At 39.8% G+C, this 15360-nt stretch overlaps 1 pseudogene; it reads right to left on the reverse strand.

Annotated features, from left to right (window-relative positions):
- Window positions 1-86: 86 nt before the first annotated feature.
- On the reverse strand, window positions 87-15013 carry LOC113101109 (histone-lysine N-methyltransferase, H3 lysine-79 specific-like; annotated as a pseudogene).
- Window positions 15014-15360: the final 347 nt, after the last annotated feature.

The raw sequence follows: 15360 nt of genomic DNA on the forward strand, positions 1-15360 counted from the left end.
CTAAATATTTTCTTCTGTGTTCCGCAGAATACAGTCGTACAGGTTTGGAACGACATGATGGAGAGTAAATAAGTCGTCTTTTTTCCTTTTTTTGGGTGCACTACCCATTTTATTGTTCAAATATTTAATATACGTCATTATATTACCCTATTCTCTATATATGCTATTGATTATTCCAACAGTCATTGGAAAACCCATATCGGTCAACCACTAGTACTAGCCAACTGAAAGAACACTAGCCAAATCTACAATCGGTCACATCAGCACAACTTCACATCACCACAATATGCAATAAGCTCAAACTAAGTTACACGACACACTCTATGGACAGGCTTTGATAGTGGATTGTAGGTTTTGGTACGGGCTCACTGGTATTTTCGACATCGTTGTGAACAGCAGCACCAGTTTGTGTAAGATGATGGGTTTGTGTTACACTTGCGAAGAAAACGACAATTTTAAGAAACAGCACCGAGCCGTACGGGCCCAAGATGGTAGGCAAACAGGATTAGCACATTTTCTCCTCATGAGAAACCAAAAAGGTTAAGAAATGAAATGCCATATGACACCAGTTTCAACAGTGTGCCATGTGTGTAATTCAAAGCATTCACTACCTGTCACACAGGTCGATTTTGGAGCACCACTGAAGTAAATACTTGAAAACAACAACAAAAAAAAAGTTCTACTGTAAAGTTCTGCAATGTACTTTCATGCTTCTTTAAATTCGATTTATACCAAAAGGTGTTTCTTCTATATAAAAACAGCACTGATCATGCCGGGCGCCAAATAATACATTATAAATATTGGAAAAGGCTTGAAAACATCCCTGTGTAAAAGAAGCACCAAGAATCTTTATTATTTATTTTGTTGTTGTTGATGATCTTAATATAAATAAGCAGTCTAAAGTTGTTCAGATTATAGCACCATTTTTCTTTAGACTGCGAGTCAAGTACATACACTTTGCACACGTTGTGCTCTGCTCCAATACAAAATAAGAGCAAAGGCAAACCAAAAGAAAATCACAAAAAGTCAGACAATTTAAATGATAAATAACCCAAAATATATACACAATTATACAGTCTGAGAGAGTCTACCATTCACAGTACAGAGAAGAAAATAAACCTATACAAAAGGAATAAAAGAGAAACAAAAGGATGAGTTGAAGTTGCCCAGTAGTTTTTCTGTTGCCGTTGTGTGATCCTGCATTTTCCCAGTGTGTGTACATCTTTGAATCAGTGTGTGTTTGTACGTACAAGCTTGTGCTGGTTTTCCCGGTTGCGAAAAGCACCATAAAGAAATTTGGGTTTGGTAATGAAATCTGCGAGGAATATGGATCAGCACCAGATTCACCTGAATAAGCCTGTACTGTGTAAGACACCGCCACCCAATTGAACAAAATATGTGCATTGTATTAAAGTTCAGCAGTAACTGTAAGGAACATGGAAGCTTGAGCATTAAAACAGGGCCCCAAAGGCTAAACATAGTGATTCAATAAGATCTGGTAATTAAAGTAGCTAACCTGATTAAATGGCTCCTTTACAGACTTTCACTCATTCTGTGTTTCTAACGGCTTCTCTCCCTGCAGATTGGGTTCTAGTTGTGTATTCCTGGAAGGTGCATTTGTTTGTTTCAATTATATATATTTTTTAATTACAATATTTGTTTACATGCATGTAAAAAAAAAAAAAAAAGATTTTCCTTTGATTCATGAAAGCTTAAATTTTAAAAATGACGTGCCGTTTTAATTCGTTTGTCATGAACCGCTCCACAGGTAAATTATCCAGTGTAAATATAATAATGAAATCATTTAATTAAGCGGTGTATCTCATGAAGCCCATCAAGAACATGCCCTAGTCATATTTCACTCCCAAAAAATAATGTCAAATAATAAAAATAAAATACTACTAATAAAAAGCACATTTAAAGACCATATATATATATATATATATATAGTAGTATCTTGATTTTCATGGCAATCCTTTTTTTACTTGCAATACCGTACTGCAAAATATATCACAAACAATAAGCATTTTTAGTAACGCAATGGAAAATAATATCGCAATTTAACTCAATTATATATAATTTACATATTTGCTTAGCATTTATAACGATGTATTTTAAACTGAACTATCTCTGACGTTGATATTCGAGGAGCATTATATATATACATATATATATAAAATTGTAGTAATAATAAAACAGATTCAGATGAATTCCAGTACATAACATGCATTTTGTTGCATTATTGTAATGATAATTTTGGGGAAATGTGCTTAACAGTCATGACTATTTTTTACAATTACTAAAAAATCCTTGCTTTTAAAGTTTTAATATTACGCAATACTTTTAAATAGTCTTCTTTTTAAGGTAAAATATCACTTGGAAATCCCCCTTACACAGCTGGAGCTTGTGGTTTTCCATATTTCACCTTATTAGCCAAACAATTAATATGATGAGTAACCACTCCACTATTTGTTATCATCAATTTCACTAAAACAGTGAGTTCACAGCACAAGCTCAGACTGGAAGGGGGATGTCCCAGCATCAGGCTCCAGGGGCTTCATGGAGTCCATCCGAATAAGCCACATGTATTTCCACTGATAACAGCAGCAAGGTTACAGAGATTCACAAATTATTTTTGTGTGCGTGTGTGTACGGCCTATTGAGACTGTACTAACTGAAATGATATTCCTGACTTTTAAGACACTTCCTGTGGAAAGGATTATGAATCAACCAGAAGATGGCTGTAAATTTAGTAAACCACCCATCAAGTAAGGCCATGTTAAGCTCCCAATTATTAATAGATGGCTGTTAGCATCAGCCCAACATGGTGTCACACTCTGAAAAAACAAGGAAGCTGCATACTATCAATCTGAATCTGATTCAGGGGCAGTGCGTGTGTGTGTGCGTGTGTGTGTGTGTTAAGCTGCACCTGTGATAAGTTCTGATACCCATATCAGTTTTACAGTGGCGGCTTTAGCAAATGTTTGAGCACCGCTGAGCGAGTCGAGCCCATTGGTCCACACCTGTCCATTGCATAGGCTACGTTGGGTTGAGGTAGATTTCTTCAGTTACCTGTAACCAGTCGAGGGTAAAATCCAGGAATTACACAAGATGTGGACAGATGTGTCATCAACATCAGGGCTCAACAATTTACATGCCTGGCAAACCTATACATTTAGACTGGGACGTTTAAAACCTTTGTTATCCCAAATTCTGCAAGGGGTACTTGCTTATCAACAATTTACAATAGGCTGAAAATTATATTAATTTTATATTTTTAATAATAATACTACATAAAAGTAATATGTAGTGTAATAGTAATAATAATATGAAACTATTTTATAACCCTTCTTGCTGGATGATTATGATGGCTTACAGTGCAAAACATGATTTACTGTACATATACAAATACGAATAAATTAAATGTTTGACAAAAATTGACCTATTTTACATTAAACTTGTATGTATCAAAGTATTTTATTTAACTATTAATTGGTTTATATTTTATAATTACAGTAAAAAAAATATGAATCCTTCACACTTCCCAAATGTGCATCATAACTATTTTTATTAGCAAAGTTTGTCAATTAACCTTTCCTAGGGTTTTATTTCATTCATAATTAATTGATTAATATTATATAAAATCAATTAATAAATGAAATGATTAAAATACACACACACATATACCAATTAATAATAAAATATTATTAAATAAAATAGTCTTTAAAATATTCTCAATTAGATTATATATAAAATAAGCACAACAAAACGATAATCATCCAGCAAAAATGTTAACAAAATTCATAAAGTTACTATAACATTATATTAATTAATTGAAAACAGTAATATATCCAATTTAGCCATTTTAAATTTCCTTTTTCGACAGGGCAAAGAAACATTTGATGAAAAAAAATAAAAAAAAATAAAAACACTTACAGAAATACATGAAAACATTGTATTATTACAAATGTAAAATAAAATATCATTTTTGTGGCCTAGTAAAAGCAGAAATCACATTGTTGAGCCCTGAACATGTAATGATATTTTAAAAAGCCAAAAAATGGCAATTCGGACATAAATAGTCTAAACAGCTGGTTTCTGAAACCCAAAGAACTTGCAGGAAATGCAGCTACGATAAACAAAAAAAAGAAAAGAAAAGCAGCAAAAGCGTGTCGTCCATTTCCATGCCAACACCACATACCTTGTTGAGATTATAGCTGGCAGAGCGCAGTAGCTTCCCTGTATCCGTCTAGTAGTAGTCTAACCCCCCTTCCCCCACCCTCCTATGCCCAGACGGGTGTTATCTGGGGCGATTGCTGGGGATCTGCGAGGCTGTGTAGGACGCCTGCATACCCAGAGTCCTCCAAGATACCCCAGCCCCACCTGAACCTGCGCTGCCGGGAGGGTGCAGGGGAGGCAGATGCGGGGGATAGTGCACAGTGAAGGGCCGGGAGGAAGCGGAAGCAGATGTGGTGATCAGAGACAGGGAGGAGGTGGAAGCAGGGTGGGACGACTGCAGCCTTGAGGACTGCTGGCGCTCGGGACGCGGGGACGAAGGTTGGGACGGGAGAGCGGAGGACAAGTTCAAGAGGGGAGGGGGCAGAGGGAGGGCAGGCGGGGAGGGCACGTGTAGGACTGTCTGTGTGCGGCTGAGCTGTGAGGGGCCAGAGGCCAAGAACAAGGTCCCCGGTTTGGGGTTCGTGTCCAGATGCCTCTGCTGGGAACTGAGGGCCCCGGGGCCCAGGAGATTGGCCCCAGACTGCTGTGAGGAGACTGAAGGCACCATGTGGTGAAAAATCCCTACAGACACACAGCACAGAGAGGGAGCAAAAAACAAAGACAGAAAATGGGGGCTCAGCCAGATTGTGCAGAGCAGCAAGCCAGACCAACAAACAAGCACAGATAAAGCGACGAGGCACTGCGCTGATGCACCAGAAGCACCTCACACCAAACCTGCATAAAGCCTATGTCATGATTTTTTGTAATTAATGTTTGGGTTTTTCAAGTGTATGCATAAGTTTAAAACGGTCATGGAGATTATAGCTACAAATAATACAGTTTAACTTCTACACTTATCTATCTCTACCTACATATCGATATATATATATATAAATAAATCAATCTGTCTAGATCCATCTATCTCTCTATCTATCCATCTATCGGTCTATCCATAGGGTAGTGACTTTATTCAAGTAGACTTGACTCATTTCATCTTTGTGGACTGTGAGGTGCTGGTACACAGTGAAATGCCTCGAAACCCAAAACAAGACCTGCAATTAAGACAAACACCCGGAGAAAATGTGAAGGCCTGAAATACAGCCATAGAAGTCGAGGAGTCTCTCGGCCAAATCTCATAAACTCGAGAGCTTCACGTATTTTCACAGGCCTTCAAATCAGTTTACACCGTCAAGGCCAGTGGAAATTATTTAAACGGCTTGAGCTTTTTATGTTTCCAAGAACATGCCCGGATTAAATTTCACTGCAAAAATTTCACTGACTTCTTACAACTTGTTGTCATTTCCTCTAGGTGTGTAGCTGTAGCACAGTCAGCACAGCAAGCATTGTGGGAGAGCCGGGGACAGTGGCAGCGCTGGGCCTTAACTTACCTTTTCTCTACACCCGAGTGACCGTTCTGACCATGAGCTCAATATTTACAGGAAAACAAGACAGAAAATATCCAACTCACCTCCTGCAGCGCCCCCTGCCAGCCCGGCGCTGGAGAAACTGCTGAGCGCCAAATGTCCGTTGACCAACCGAGGAGCTCCGCTGGTAGTTGGTCCAGGTGGCTGAGCTCCAAATAAGGACTGGAGAACTGAAGCCCCGCTCAGGGGGAAGTACTGTCCTACTGAGGAGGCGGAGGAAACTGTAGAGGCCCCACCCACTTTCCCGGTCAAGATGCCTCCATTGGCCGCAGCAGATATAAAGAGGTTCTGGCTGGCCAATCCACTTATAGATTTCAGGTCCCACTCCCGCAGTTTATGTTTCTGCAGCGGCCGCTCCAATGTGTTGACGACCGAGCGACCACTGCCATCTTGAATGAGGAAGAGGTTTGAGTTCCCGTAAGACTCAGGCTCACGTTGCCCTCTCTTCTGTGGTTTCTGGTCCGAGTCAGAGTCTGTACCACCTCGGGAAGCCCCATACCGAATGGCGAGCCACCCTGGCGGTGATCCGGAGGAGTTGGCTTGGGGTCAGAGATTGGGGAGAAGGTGGATTTCCACTTGCCGGTTCCGGAGGAAGATGATACCTCACTGCTCACGCTACTGGCACCTGATTTACGTCCTTGCAAACCTGAAAAATGCCATGTTCTATGACAAACAGCTAGTGGAGTCCGAACCTTAAATGTCCATAAGCCAAAATGCACTGCACTCACCCCTTTCCATATCTCTGATAGGTCCATCTCGATCTAAGGAAATGGTGGCGATTTTCCGCTCAATTCTGAAAGGGAAAACAGTCGATCCATCAAAACAATCAACCATATTTTTGATGATCTGCAAAGTTTAAGCACGAATGAACTGGATTTGAAAGAAAAGAGCTACTACCGGCTTGAGCTAGAGGTGTCCGGGGCATAAATGGTGCCCTCTTCATCTGAACTAGGGGTGGAGGAATAACGACCGGTGTTGTTGAGCTCCAGGGGACGCTCTCTTTTAAGCACAGGAGGCTGATCTAGATCGGTCCCGCACGGGCTTCGACCTGACTGCTCCGGGGAAGAGATGGCGGAGATCTCCAAAGGCTGGTTTATGTTGTTCACCTGGTAAAAGAACAAACATTTTGGGTCTGATCTAAGGCCAACCGTGAGTTTTAACAATACTAACAGCCGCCATTTTTAGTCTGCTCACCATTGAATTGATATTAAGTGGTGATCCTGAAGAATGGCTTGAGCAGCCAAGTCCCGGAAATGCCCTTCTTTTGGGGGATCCACTAATGGGAATGGCTCCAGAGGAGCTGCGCTTTCGCCGCCCTCGTTTCCGCCCCTCTTGGCTGTGGGAGCTCGGAGAGTGATGATGATGATGATGGTGGTGGTGGTGATGATGATGCTTACTGTGATGATGGTGACCCTGCTTTACCGACCCGTGGTGGAGCCTTGAGCCTCCCGTGGAGGACGAAGATGAGGAGGAAGAAGAGGATGAGGAGAAAAAGATACGCCTACGAGCTTCGCTGTCCAAGGGCTCAGTGTCGGATTCGGGGCCCTGGCGGTCATGGCCATCCTCGGGTGGAAGCCTCGGTGGGCCGTCGGCATACTGCAGCACGCCCCCAGTGCCCAGTGCAGGACTGAGGCCAGAGCAGCGAGGCTGGAGGCCCATGATGGGAGTGCTGTGAGGAAGAGGGGAGGCAGCGTCACAGTCTTGATCCTCGGTCAGCATGGCGGTGTGAGAGCCATTCACCAATCCTGAGCTGGAGGAGTACCCTAAGAGGAAGCAGATTTTGCATTTAGTATAGTACGCAATAGGGGTGTAACGATAAGCTTAGGTCACGATACAGTACATATCTCGATACTGGGTTCACGGTATGATACGTATCACAATATTTTGAACAAAATATACAAAATGAAACTCAGATTCAAATAACAAATTTATTTCAAAAACATTAACAAATTTCAACAACTTTGTACATACAAGATCACATTTCAAGGTTTAATAAAAACCTTTATTCAAATTAACAACTGAATAGGTCCGTCTGTCACTGAAAACAATTGTTAAATTTAACAAACTTAGAATTAAGAAACCTAAGACAGAACTTAAAGCAGTAAAAAAAAAAAAATAAGTTCAAATAAGTTCAACATAAACACTAGGGTTGGTTTAGGTTACGTACATGATTTTTTTTTTTTTTTTTTACAAAACCCCCCCCGGCATATCTACATTCTCAAGCAGGGATCTTTGAGCATTCACAATATAAAGATGGGGCAACGATCGAAATCTGGGGTCCAGTGCAGTACTCTCCAGCAGATAATCCTGAAAAAATACTGTGTATCTGTCTAAGAGGTTTTCATGTTAGCTATAGTTGTGGAGTCCTTCTCATCCAGTGTTATGCTCTTCTCGATCATGGATTTATGGTTGTTTGAGATAGCGTTCCAGCATATCCATGGAGCTGTTCCAATGTGTTACCAAATCCATGATGAGCTTATGTGATGCGATCTCAAGCATCTTTTGCTTAAAAATAGTAAAATGTGTAATGTGTCCAGACATTTGACCAGTACTGCATATAAACAAAGACATCCTCTCGCTTTCAACTATTTTCAGCAAATTTATTAACGTGATCAATATCAAAAGCAGCAGGCTAAGCCGCTTTAAGTACTACATTGCATTTAATCCTCAGGTTCTCAAACACATCTGAATGTTCATATGGTCACATGTGGTTTGTCCTTCCTGTCTCCCTGTAGCACACTGTCTTAGGTGTCTTACATTACAGATGATGGCTTTCCTAAAGTAGAAAAACAATTGTTTAATTTAATCCACAATATTCATGGATAATACTTTTATTATTTAATACATCAGTACATGTTAGAATTAACATCAGACAAGCTTAAAAAGTGATGAAACATGTTTACCGTTAGCTTTTGTAAACTACTTTGGTTAACCGTTTCACTATTCAACATTCAAGTTTACATTTCTATAACGTGTTACTCACTGTATTTATCTGCTGACAAGACAGCTAGACAGCCAATGTGAACTCGTATTTAATTCTAGCCTACATAAAGCTTGGCAATAAAATGGAAATAAAAGCTTGGTCTTTTTCACTAAACAAGAATCATACCGCTAGGCGCATATTGTAAACAATGACGAAAGCAAAATTTTGCATCATACTTGAAGAGTGAACGTAAATAAATACAATTAATCATATGGAGAACAACAACATTTCCTTACCTGAACTCGAAATGTTCACTGTAGATCCAAGAGCTGCAAGTTGCTATTCTGCTTCGCGCTTCACTGCTGCAATCCAGGCGCGTTTCTCGGAAATCTAAACCCTTTAATTTCCAGTGATTTATAAATTAATGTTAATTCCAGTCAGAGGGAACACTCAACCACTGAGCAACAAGGAATCAAATTTTTATTTAGACATATTAAACAGCAGTATTAACTAAATTATCGTAATCCTACTGTGCATTAAAAGCCTGCCACCATTGTTTTGAATGCCCTCAAACACTAACTGGAAATGTCCAAGGAACAAAGACGTCCCTTCCTTAAACCGCAGAATATCCGTTGAAATGGTCTATAGATGTTTTGCCTTCTTTCACTCTTTTTGTCGCAGGAGTTTGTTGATGTGATGCCGTTTTAAATGGCACATCATATTCAAAGTGTTTGATGTCGTGTATGGCAGCTTTGTTTTACAGTCTTTACAAACAGTTTGTGTTTTGTCTGAACATTTTTTACCGTCGTCCTGTCGCGTGACTGGACAGCCAAAATTCTGCCGAGAAGTCGGACTTATAAGAAGATGGAGCATCTTTAATTTCAGTTTCAAGCTTCAACTCGCCATTGGCCTGTTGCAGAGTAGGTGACATCAGCAGCTCAACCAATAGGATTTGACTGCCGTTATATCGTTAAAGTATCGCCACCAATCTATGATTAATATCGTAACATTTTTGCATCGCGAAAGTATGTAAACAACATGGATGACTGATGTTAGAGGTACTCAACTCTTTCTGACTCAAAGGCCCCCCAATGTCTACAGCAATATGCAAATGTTTTTAACGTATGGACACTTTTGAATGAATTTTCAAGCCTTTTCCATTTCACTTAAAATTTTTACCCCATAAAAAGAAAACACACTTTTTAGAATTTTTGAAAAGGCTTGATTAAATTGTGGTCACTTTTAAACAGAATTACTTATTTCTAAAAATGATTATAAATAATTTTATTACGATGCATTTAGAAACTAAACAGCATGATCTACGAGAAATCAAGCAGAACAAAGTAGACAGCGGGACTGTACCTGAGGTAGGCGTGAGAGGTGGCTTGCCATTGCTCTGTCCTGCTGGATTTGAAACTGGACTAGGAGTGCTCCTCTACCAAAAGAAAACCAAAACTTGAATAATTGCAGAAAACGCCATTAAGAGCATATACCGCGACTGCTGCTCACACAGATACGTACCAGTCTTTCTGCACGGTTCGGCAGCACCACGCTGGCCAGTGGGATGCTGACAGGAAGTTTGCTTGGATGCACAGTGCTGAGGGGGATGCTGATTGGTAGACTGGTTATAGTGTCGCCGGGGGCAGCTGGGCTCTTTTGTGTGGTGGTTGCTAGAATATCAGTTGAACTGGGTGAGGAGCAAGACTGTTTAATCCCAGAGTTGGAGATGATACAGCACCATTGTCACACCTGAAAATAGCCGTGAGTGATCAGTGACCAATCAACAAGCACTTAAAGTCAACTAAATGTGTTAATTTTACTCACCGGTGGATGTTGCCAAGGGCTCTAAATTGATTGCCAGCCGAATCTTGGTTGAGGTGCCTGCGTAGGGCGATCTTGGCAGGAGAAAAGCGGGTGTAGTCAGGCAGGGGTTGCCCTAGCTGCCTGGTTCTTGAGTCTGGGGTGGGCGGCACAATTTCGTGGTCAGGGGATATAGGCAGATAGCGAGTCAGGAGCTCGTTTTTGCCCATTCCACTGCCTCTCTCATAACCCGGCGAGGCCGTACCATTGATAGATAGCTCAGGGCTGAGGCCGTTGAGCCTCACAGAAGCTTGAGGGTTGAGTTTAGGGGTGTTGGAATCCAGTGTTGGCCGGGGATCTGGGCCGGGGAGGGCCTTTTGGTAGGGGACTCCTCACACGGGTTGTAAGACTTGAGCTGCAGGAGCTCCTGCTGCCTCTGGCTCTTCTCTAGTTCAACGATGCTGATCTGCAAAGTAACACCAGGGGAGCCGTTGATGTAAACATAGACAGAGCCAAGCCACACTGCTCAAGGTAAAAATATCCCTGTAGGAGCTAGTTCAACAGAATTGAATGTACACCAGTCTGCAATGCCATATTAGCTCTGAGCTGACTGAGAAAATGTGCATGCAGATACCTGGAGCTCCAGACAGTGACGCTGTTTTCTCCGAGATCTGTCTTCGCAGAGCCGCTTTCTCTTTCAAAAGCGTCTCCAAACACAGAGATCCCCAGTCCAGCTTGAGCTCCTCACACCGAGCCTTCAGCTGACAAACACACAAACATATGTGTAATGGGCGTTCAGTTCCACTTCTGCCAAACAAACAAAGCTTTCATTTCTGAAACTTAAGTATACTTCAGCTCTGTAACGGTTTATTGTGGATCACTTACCAGCACCAGGCTCTGGTCTCGGAGCTCTCCCATGTCCCTCTCCAGCTGTTTAGTCTGCTCCCTCAGCTGGAGGTTGTGGGCTGTGATCTCCTTCTGAGCTTGTACTAGGTCTTCCACAGTCACCGCCTTCAAGCCCAGCTGTAAGAGAGGAAGCCGAGGGTTCACATTCAGCACCGATCTGAAAGCTAGCTCACTAGGTTGTGAGACAGGTCTTACCTCCTCCAGTTTGGACTGGAAAAGGTCTCGGATCCTCTCCTTATGGGAATTACAAGCACTGAGCAGCTGCTGTGCTTGACCGGACAGTTCTGTGTGTCTCAGCTGTCACAAAAGACAGGGGAGAGAAAGTTAAACAATAATGTTATGACAAAACCAAAAAAATGTTCCTAATTAATTAAGTTACAATTTATAAATAAAAAATAATTATATATTTAAATAAAATATTTAGTTTTCCCATTATTAATATTTTAATTCTACTACTAGTAGTATTATTAAACAATTATTTTAAAATAATTTTAAATAAAATGTAATGTAATAAAATATAAAAAAAAACATTTTTCAACTAAACAAACAATGTTTTACAATAATTTATACATTGTACATTTAAATATTTAAAATATTATCAATATTATTTATTATCAATTATTTCTACTACTATTATTAAACATGCATATATAATCATTAAATATTATAACAATATTAGCAAATTAGTAAAACAAAATGTGTATACATTTATTTGATTAATACTTAATAATAATAATAATAATTCAGTTAAAAATACAAGTAAAATATATATATAAATGAATAATATATAATAAAATATATTATCTAAAAATATAAATATAATAAAATCTATGTATGTATTATATATATATATATATATATATATATATATATATATATATATAGAGAGAGAGAGAGAGAGAGAGAGAGAGAGAGAGAGAGAGAGAGAGAGAGAGAGAGAGAGAGAGAGAGAGAGAGAGAGAGAGAGAGAGACACACATATTACTTGATGAATTCATTTATAATACTTCTTTATTAATAACAGGTAAACAAAGCAAAACTAAATCAAGTAAACAAATAATGTTTATTAGAAGAAATATTCACCTTTTCCTGCTCGAGGGCTTGCTGCAGGCTGGTACGGTACTGTGGTGTCTTCATGTAGGCCATGAACTGCAGGTACTGGACTTTCATATTATCTGGAGCACAAGCAAGGAGGTTTATGTTAACTGGGTGATTGACTATGAATCTAGAGCAGATGCATTAGCACGTCTGTGGGACTGAAATGGATCTCCTCATGCTAAATCTGGAAGGAGAGCAGGCGTAAGTGAGGCTGAATGAACTTACCGAGAAGAGCCTGCAGGTCTGGTGGAGTGGGGCCCATGAGAAGCTGGCTTGATGTATAATGCTGAACTTTGGGAGGTAGCTGATAGAACGGACTCTGAGGTGACCTGTATGCATCTGTGGATTGATCCAAACCACGAAAGTCAATGTCAAAGGTACGGATGCTGTTAAACAGCCAGTAAAGACGTCATGGTTTTAAGTAGTTCTTTGCAACGATTTAAAATGTTTAATCGCGATTAATGGCATGATTTTCCTGTGATTAACCACATTATGCACAAAATTCAATAATGAATTCAAAAAATAGTGTATTGAGCACTTTATTTTAAACTACTGCTGTATGAACAAAAGTGCAATAACATTTGGTTTGCAAACACTTTAAATAACAAAGGTGCTTTTTTTTACAGCAGTATTCCCTTGAAATAGTAGCAGTTGAAATATCTTTTGTAAATCTCATCTGTAATATCAAATTAAAACCTCCTTGGATATTCATCTTGTGATGGTGCGTCTTGAGGGAGGCTCATTCGTGCCATCATTCATTATGATCCTAAGAACATTCGCCTATATTTGACAGACACCGCGTCCAAGCGATTTAGTAGATACTAAAAAAGTCCCAAGATCCGGTCAATTAAAAAAAAAAAACACCACGTGCAGACAGACGCCCGATCATATTACACATCACTATACCCTTGCAAGGAGGCCAGAAATGGTATGTGAAATATAGATACAAAATAACTGAAGATGTGTTTTAGATGACTATACACAGCTACAAATCTTTTATCCTCATCGTTCATAACTGGAATTTTAAATTGTATTATATTTGTAGCACAACAAAGTTGGACATAGCAATAAATACAGCTATAAACAGAATTAAACTGGACAAAAACGTTTAGCCAACTTAGCCATGCTAGAACACAAATAATAGTTTAAAGTAACTCACCCTGAGCGGGGGCCGCTGAGAGGGTCTTAGCGTGCAGCAGATCAAGGGCGCTCTGGTTCTTCTTGCTCTTGCGCTCGGCTGCAGTGGCGGCAGCAGCTTTCTTAGGCCGCCCACGCTTCCTGTTGCCTAGCTTGCGGCCCCTGGGCAGCAGTTTGGCCCGGCGGGGTTTCGGTGACGGTTTCACTGTCCACAAGTGAGTTTGAGCGCTCCTCCTCACCACCAGAGTCACGCTGTGTCTGATGCACAGAGATAAAGAGATATTCCATTAATATGAGATTTTTTTTTTTTTTTTTTTTATGTATAAACTTATAATACATAAATAAACATAATGAGTGATTCCATATACGATTAATAATTTAAAACAAATGTATACATATAAATGTAAAACAAAATCATAGGTACATATTTTTCAAATGAAATTATATATATATATAGATAAATTTGAAATAAAATGTATAAATCGCATTTAAAATATATAAAAAAAAAAACAAAAAAACGTGCTAGTATCGGATCCGAAAAATGGTATCGTTGCATCCCTGAAGTGAAAATACAATTAATTAACTAATTGAGCGATTCCTGTATATCCACCTTGTGCTCCTTGGGCTTGGTTGGGGTGGTGGTGTTGCTCTTATTCTCCTTACTGTCCTTCGGCTGGCGTCTTCTGGCTGCCTCCTGCTCCTCCTGGAAACAACAAGCCGCATGTGTTATGGCAAGAGATATAACTTGATATTTTGTCCAAAAACCCATAAACAACATGAGAATCAAACGAGTCTTACCCTGAGTTTAGGATTTTTGAGACTAGAAAAATAGTTTTCAAGCTGCAAAAAGAAAAAGCGTTTGGTTAAATATGTAATAAATCTGCTCAAAGGCGTCTCTTTTTGGACGACTGCGTGACATGAGAAAGCCACGCTCGATGTCTTTTGCCTAACAATAAAGACTAATGCAAATCAGAGACCAATTATACACAGAGAGAACAGCAAAACCCATGTGACACAAATGAAAGGGCACTTACTATGGTGCGGTCTATTGTATGCAGATAGTACGACACTGGCTTCCCCGTCCATGACACTGATCCCCTCAGAGGGGACAGCTCAACTACCCTCATTATTGTGCCAATATCTTAAAAAACAAACACAAAGACCATTAAACATTGGAAAGGTGTGGTCATATTAACCTAATCTTTTATCGTACGTCTTTTCTGTACCAATCTGTATAATTGGGAATTTTGCGTAAGGAGAAACACCGCTCTTCACAGATTTTGCAAATGGCCAACAGAAAGCTGCTGGGTTTGATTTTTGAGTGTGCAGTGCTTCATACATCACTACAGTAAGGACAACGTAGAATCTTTGTCGCCAAAATTGTTGCGCATGTGTGAAGATTCACAATAAAAATGTCAGTAACATTTGGATCACTATCAGAATGACTGGATTTAGTCACTTTTGTAAGAGAAACCTACAAAGTATTATACTTACCACTCAAGTTTCGACTGTTTTATTCTGAAGTTAAGAGGTGCAAATGGTTTGAGGATACAATTTTTCCACCTACAAGAGACGAAATCGAGTCAAAACACGCCCAAGTAACAGAGAGGAGAAAACCTAAGCACATATAATCCGCAGATCAACGTGAACCAAAAAACAAGACTGACTGGGGTCAAAGGTCAAGAATGACATGTTGACACAGGTGCCTACAAGCTACACTGACACGAATCCCTTTCTTTTTCAAACATTAACAGCTAAGTTCTATTTACCTCATGTTAGGGCGGTACAAAATGGTCAAATGTGATTATTTCGATAAATAATGTGACGGTAATCTATTAAAAATATTTTACGCAAA

The sequence above is a fragment of the Carassius auratus genome, unplaced genomic scaffold (genome assembly GCF_003368295.1).
Source record: "Carassius auratus strain Wakin unplaced genomic scaffold, ASM336829v1 scaf_tig00217524, whole genome shotgun sequence".
NCBI classification, from domain to species: domain Eukaryota; kingdom Metazoa; phylum Chordata; class Actinopteri; order Cypriniformes; family Cyprinidae; genus Carassius; species Carassius auratus.